The 6,000-nt window shown below is 38.0% G+C and overlaps 1 pseudogene across 1 annotated transcript in view; it reads left to right on the top strand.

Moving 5' to 3' along the window:
- Window positions 1–656: 656 nt before the first annotated feature.
- LOC149018956 (wall-associated receptor kinase 2-like) overlaps window positions 657–6,000 on the top strand; it is a 44,019-nt pseudogene continuing 38,675 nt past the window's right edge. Inside the window, exon 1 of the transcript XR_016173148.1 lies at window positions 657–1,012. The product of XR_016173148.1 is annotated as a wall-associated receptor kinase 2-like (transcript). The remainder of the gene's footprint in view (window positions 1,013–6,000) is intronic.

The raw sequence follows: 6,000 nt of genomic DNA, 5'->3' as shown, positions 1-6,000 counted from the left end.
ATAGCTGATACAGGGAGGCTCTTAACCTTTGTTTTCTTAAAACCAAAAAAAAAAAAAAAGAAGAAAAAAAATTCGGAAAATTCAAAAAAAGATAAAAATTAAGACAAATTACATATAGATCCTTATATTTACAATCAATTATATTTATTATTTTAAAAAAATTTAATTATAAATGTGTCTTTACGGTTTTAAGAAAACTATCTATTTTTAATTTTTAATTCTAAAGAGTATTTATAATTAATTTTTTTAATGATAAATATAATAATTACAAATATAAAGTATATATATAATCTATAAATTATATTGCAATTAGACGAAACGCTTTACACGCTTCACATGGTTCCTTTTCTTGACTTGAAAAAAGTAGTCCTACAACTTACGAGGTCATTAGGTCCAAGTCTCGAAGTTCTCAATTTCATTTTCTTTTCACGTCAAAGTCGTCAACTCACTACTTGGAGAAAGAAAAAAAGTACGGTTCAATTGATTTTGAGAAGACTGATGAGTGGTAAAGCCAAGCACTGATCCAAAAAAAAAAAAAATCTCCTCTTTCCTCCTTTATTGAAACCGTGAACCCATTAATAATACATAAATAACATAGCTGGCAGTGAAGAAGATGGAGCACTCAAGGAATTTTTACAAACAAGCAGAAAAGAAGCTAAGCCATGAATACTCCGTTTACCAAAAAAAAAAAAGCCATGAATACTCCTCTCCTGAGGTTGCTTTCGTTAATCTTCACCTTCCTGTTGTGGCAAGAGGTGGCAGCATCAAGATTGGCATGGAGAAAGCCCAATTACACTTCTAAATGTGGTGATATATATCCAAGTTCCCTACCCCTTTGGCTTATTGGGAGATGATGAAGCGTGCTCATACAGTCAAGAGTTTACAGTATTCTGCAACCACAGCTCCAAGCCTCCAAAAGTGATCATGGGAAATACTGGGAGATTATTGATATGTCATTTGAAGGTCAACTGAATCTACTCTCTCTTATAAGTTACGATTGCTACCAAGCTTGGTAACTCCATCAATTTTGCTTCTGTAGTGCGTAATAAATGCGCACTACGGTGGAGCGAGCCGATCTAATCGGACGGGATCATCCTCCCCATTAAAAAATCAAAAAAACCCATTACCCACCTCATTAAGTGTGTGAACAAAGTTCGATCTGTTCGGTTCGGTCTGATGCAAACCAACCGGTCCATCTGGGCGGTTCGACTGGGTTTAGTATATCTTATTAATGGTGTATTACATACTACCAGCCTATACGTATATACGGTTGTACAGTAACCGTATATACAACCAGTTCAAATTGTTTTGAAATTTACGAAACAAACCCCTGTTCTAAACCACCCCGCCCATTTCATTTTCATTTGTGTTTTCGTTTTCGGCTAATCTGAAGCAACCTTACCAAGCTGGAGAAGAAATCGAAGGAGAGAAGAAGAAGAAGACCCCTTTGTGTTTTCGTTTTTGGCTAATCTGAAGCAACCGTACCAAGCTAGAGAAGAAATCGAAGGGGCGTCGTTAGTTGAGAACGAAGAAGAAGAAGAAGCAGAGGAGAAGAAGAAACAGAGGAGAAGAAGTGGCAGTTGAGAACGAAGAAGAAGAGGAGAAGCTCCAGCTTCGATTTTGAGAAATCTAGGGCTGAGATTGTCTCGTCTCGTCTCTGCGATTTTTCGATCAAAAGGTAATAACCAACTCTTAAAACCCTTACCAAGGAAATTCCTGATGATGTGGTCGAAACCCTGATTTTGTCGTTGATTAAAGCTGAAAAATGCTCTGTAATAACTTGGTCGGTTTCTTTTAGTATTTGTTGTTTTACCTTTTTGTGGGGTTGTGGAGGGGTTTAATTTTGTTGTTCTGATGCATTTGGGTATGTGTGTCTTAATGGTTCTCATTTCAATTGGTAAATGCTGTAGAGAGAATGGTTAGTTTAAATTTTTCGAGCTGCTATTTTGAACGGTGACCTTGTATAATGAAGGGTGACTGTGTGTATCTGGGTTGTGATTTGTCTCCTTGTTCAAGTGGGTTTAATTGGTGCAATTTGTTTATCTATTTATTGTAAGTCTTGAACAAGTTTACCCCTGGGTCAGTTGTTTGATAGGTGTGGTTAGTGGCACATTTCCTTTCTAAAAGTATGTGAAGAACACTTGTGCATGAGTAGCATAACAGTCTGTTCCTTCGAGACCCAGTCTATTGCAGCTTGTTACAACTTTATTTTAAATGTCCCAGAAGTTTTATCGAGGTTCGTTGTTCTATTCTTGAGTATCGTGTTAATTGTAATTTCATCGAAATCTTGTATCACAAAGAATGTGGCCAATGAATGGAATCCTATTGATTACTGGATGTTGAGGAGAGTACCAGCTTGCAATTTCTGAAGTCAAAGTAGAATTGAAGTGTCTTTGCCATGGTTTCAACCCCTACATGCATGTAATGCCAAAGGTTAACCTCATATCCCTCGGAGAGCTGTATCTACATCCATTTTATGAACTTTGAACTTGAAGTGAAGAGTAATCGGTTTTTATATAACTTTGAACCTCATAATCTTTTTGAAGGCTATAAATAACCTACTCATGCAATGTAAATTTCAGATATGTTGACTGAAATTTTTATTTGAAAAGATACTTGAGAGGAGTCATGGGATCCCAAGGTAGGTGACCTGTGGCTGGATTTGTGATTGTGTTTCTTTCTCCTGCATTTTATTTCCCTTTATCTGGACCTAAGTTTTCCCTATTTGGTTTTGAAAGGATCCATGTAGCTGGCCCCATTTAGTTGGGATAAGGCTTAGTTTGTTGTTGATTTTTTGTTGTATAAAACTTGTAAGAATTAAAAACAATAATCAGATGATGGTCTTCTACACAGTCAAAATTTGGTTGGACCCTTTTGTTTATTATTTTACGGTTTAGGGCTGCATGTTAAATTTGTGTTAAATTTGGTTGGACCCTTTTGTTTATTATTTTACGGTTTAGGGCTGCATGTTAAATTTGTTATAGTTTACTTTAATTTGTGTTAAATGTTGATTATCCAATATGTTTTTTGATATGTGCAGCAATTAGAGTTGGACTAATATATGGGCCGTAAGATGGCAGCAAGTGGAAAGCATGTGCCAACAAAGCGGAAGGCTATGGCAAAGGATAAGGGAAAGGGAAAATCAGTTGTAGAAGCTGATGACGAAAGGGGCTGGTTCAATGATGATTATCCCCAATGCGATCCCAAAAGATTAAAGAAGCAAGCTATAGCTGAAGGAAGGGAAGTGGACATTCATTCTTTCGAGGTCATCTAGGTCTAGCTGCCAGATTTAGAGAGATTGGTAGGGAAAAAATACTTGAGGTAAATACCAAGTGTTATGAGGACTTGGTGAAAGAGTTTTATAAAAATTTGATTGTCCAAGGAGTTGGGGAAGAGATTGGAGCCCTAAGCAAAGTTAAAGGGGTGCAAATAAAGTTTGATATTTGTACGTTAGCTGAGATTCTACAAATCTCAAATGAAGGTGAAAAAGTATTCTGGGAGCCTAAGAAGAAGTTCAATGACCTGATTAATGTGGATGTGACATATAGGGATATAATACTGAATTATACGGGTGACACGAGGCATGTGAAGCTGAGGCAGCTGAAACCACTTCCGCACGCCATTGCATACATTGTGCAACACAATGTTGTACCTCGCGGTGGTCACCATGAAAGCTTAAATTCATTTGAAGCTTATGTCACCTATTGTGTGCATACAGGTAACAAGTTGAACCTACCGTATATCATTATGAAAATGATGTAGTACGCGAGATTGGCACCTAATCGGGCTCTCCCCTATGGCAAACTGCTGACACACATTTTTGAGCATTATCATATTGATCTGTCAGCGGAGGATTCTGAAGCGGGGGAAGAAGAAGAAGAAGAAGGGAGAGAAGAATGATGCAAAAATATCTCGCCGATGAATTTTCATTTTGGAAAACCATTGGGAGATGTAGGAGCAGAGGGTGCAAATGTAGGAGCACCGGTTGGTGAGGGTGTTGATCAGCAGGATGGAGCTAGATTGTCAAAATTTGAGAGAGAATTTGCTATCCTCAGGGGTGATGTACGGTATATCCGTCGGCGCTTAGATCAAATTGCAGAAGAGTTGCAGCTTTCGGATCTTTCGGAGCACTCAGATGGTTATTCTGATTCTTTAAATAGCTTGTTGAATGATTGAGTTGCTCAAATCATAAAAGGATAAGGTAATGTTATTTGCAAGGAACTTGTTTGGAACATTTCAGGCGTATTTTCTAAAGATGGAATGTTATTTGAAGTTGGATGTGTTAAATAGATTTACAATAGACATTGGTTTTTTTTTGGTGAACAATTTGTATGTCACATATTTCTTATCTTTTGTTATTTCAGTGTGTGTGAATGACTATGAATATGATCGAGTGGTGAAAAATGATTTATTCTATTCATACTGCCATTGTGACTTGTTATATTGGTTTGTAACATATTGTTATTGCATTGGGAGTTCAGACATGATATGAAGGTTGACCATTATTACTGAGTATCCAGTAATATTAATCTTAGAAGGTAATTGCTGTTTCCAACCTTCTGTTTTGGGAAACCATCAACGATCCTTTTGTTCTCTCCCTTTGTCCACTGTGTTATTTCTTTCTTTATTAGTTACCAAGTTGATTGATGTGATCACAGAAGAAGAAGAAAGAACAAAACAGACCCAATCAGAGAGGGTCAACAACTCTCGATCCCCAACATCTTTTCATTTCTTGTCATATGTTAACGTGACCATTCTGAGTTCCAGAATCCCAAATGGAAACTGGGTATGGCTTATACTTGATACTACTTTATCCCAGTGAGATATATGCTCTTTACTAAATTCTCTAATTCGGCTTCTGTGTGCTCAGGATAAATGGAGAAACATGAGTGTCAGTGCCAATGGGCAGGGTTGTAGAGAAAAAACAGAGGACACGAAAGGTAAAGGCTCTTCCTACCCCTCCAGCTCCCACCAGTCGAGTCCGGTTGTGTCTGTTTTTTAGCAGATGTCCGCTCCCGATTGCGAGAGGATGCTCGTGCTGATGCTCTGATGGATTCTGGGCCCCGCTCACAAGATGGCAAGCCTGCTCCTCCTAAGTGCGTCTCCTTTCACTTTAAGTCTTATAAATGTCATTTATATGGACTTTGGTTATCAGGCACTTCCTTATGCTTGTCGTCGGTGGTATTTTTTTTTCCGCTCCGTTGTGTGTGTGTGTGGCCTAGATGAAGCCATTATGGCGAGCGATACGAAAGTGGGTGGGCTATAACACTCGAGAGACTAGGCTATCCGTAGTTATGAAGTTACAGGGGGTACAAGGTGAATCACAAGCAAAATTATTAGCAGCCTTCTCGCTTATTAAGTTGAATTCAATTACGGTGTCCATTTGTATGATGTGATTAAGTAGATATGCCTTAGAGCTGAATATGTTTAGTTACTCTTAATTATTGGAAAGAAAATTGCAAATGTCCATCCCGCTAATCGAGACTAGTTTGCAAACCCCAAAGAGAAAGTTAGATTTTACCATGAAGATACATCAAGTAGTTGTAGTGTCTGAGTCCTAGTCAAGGGTAGTTTAGGTATTATGTTTATTTGTTTCTTTCTTATTTCTATGTTGTGTTACTTTAGTTAGTGTATCCTGAATAAAGTGGGAGTTTTAAAACTAGCCGATAACTCTCAACCATTATGACAAATACTGAGTTGTTTAGGGGTTGCTACAACTTTTTGAGTATCTTGTCTCCTACCTTTCAAGGTCTCAATCATCATGATTGATTCCTTCTATGGTTTCAGAACCTGCTCCTGCTAGCGATTACGCCGGGCCGAAATTTTCCCCCATCTCAACTCATTTTGGTGGCTGATGCTGGTGACTTTGAAGGTCTTTTGGGACAAAGAATTTCCGTCCAATCTATTTTAGGCCTTTTGAATGCATTGTTGGCCTCGTGTTGATGAGAAAACAGTTGTAACTGTACCTTCCATTACAACCCCAAGTTTGAAATCTTTATG

This window comes from Hakea prostrata, chromosome 4 (assembly GCF_041222555.1).
Source record: "Hakea prostrata isolate BN-2017 chromosome 4, UWA_Hpros_2, whole genome shotgun sequence".
NCBI classification, from domain to species: domain Eukaryota; kingdom Viridiplantae; phylum Streptophyta; class Magnoliopsida; order Proteales; family Proteaceae; genus Hakea; species Hakea prostrata.
The sequence above is the reverse complement of the archived record's forward strand: the minus strand, read 5'-3'. Positions and strand labels throughout refer to the sequence as shown.